The sequence below is a fragment of the Buceros rhinoceros genome, unplaced genomic scaffold, assembly GCF_000710305.1.
Source record: "Buceros rhinoceros silvestris isolate BGI_N320 unplaced genomic scaffold, ASM71030v1 scaffold23102, whole genome shotgun sequence".
Taxonomy (NCBI): Eukaryota; Metazoa; Chordata; class Aves; order Bucerotiformes; family Bucerotidae; genus Buceros; species Buceros rhinoceros.
In genome coordinates, this window is record NW_010401445.1 from 5,966 (window position 1) to 6,937 (window position 972).

At 54.5% G+C, this 972-nt stretch overlaps 1 protein-coding gene across 1 annotated transcript in view; it reads left to right on the forward strand.

Moving 5' to 3' along the window:
- Positions 1-972, forward strand: part of MIS18BP1 (MIS18 binding protein 1) — a gene marked incomplete at its 5' end in the record, with an annotated part of 14,989 nt that overhangs the window by 5,405 nt on the left and 8,612 nt on the right. The window lies entirely within an intron of this gene.

The following is a 972-nucleotide window of genomic DNA, read 5'->3' on the forward strand; positions in this document are numbered from 1 at the left end:
GCTGAACCAGCTCTGCTGTTCGTGGTCTGCCCGTGCTTTACTATCTGGGAACATCGACGAGCTCTGCAGCGCTGGCTGGACTCTGTCTGGAGACAGCCAGAGCCTCCTGAGCAGAGTGGCACCAGCAACAGCAGGTTTCCTGAGCCTAAGAGTTACTGAGCTGCTCCGGGCCAGCTCCTCTGATCTTCAGACTAGCGCTTCCGGCAGACCATCTTTGTCCGCTTCCCCCTGGCACCCCGACATCCCCCAACCCGTAAAAGCTGCCACAGGGTGGGTGCAGGTATGCCCTGACTGGGTTCAATATGGATAGATTAATCTAAAGAGAAGCTAAAGACAAGCTGAGGTGGGCAGAGGAGAAGAAATGCCGCGTCTAAAGCCTCCCCAGAGGATTTCCCTAAAGCAGCAGCTGGGCACTGCTGGGGCTGTCCATGGTGGCGTCACCGGTTGGGGAGCAAAACCAGCATGTGACACCTTGTAAAACAGCTGCCTGGATACCTGTGAGCTGGGAAGGGGCCAGGGCAAAGCGGTCTAAGAAAGTTGTTTCCCAAGTCCCTTCAAATTAAGGACTGTGGAGTTTGGCATTCGCAGAAGGGAAACCAGTAGACACTGGAAAACCGCTGGGACTGGTGGATGTGCAGACACTGAGGCGTGGGGAAGGCATCTGCAGTGCTGCTGTAGGCAAAGTAATGCCTCACAGTGGCATAAGACATCTTTGATGGTTCCCTAGGTCTTGGGGTTCTGGAAAAAGAGCCTTGGGAAGACCATAGGGACACGAAGCGGTGGTTTACTGACCCCTTGGCTGACTGTTCTCTGGCGTACGCTCTGCGCTTCAGCTGGGGAACCTTTCTCTGGGGAGCTGCCGAGGAGCTTGCAAAACCACAACACTACTGGATGTTACTTCTTCCCTTTCTGATTAAAAGTGATGCTCAGCTGCCAGTAACGCTGCTCCTCTTTCCAACAGGCTTTCCCTTC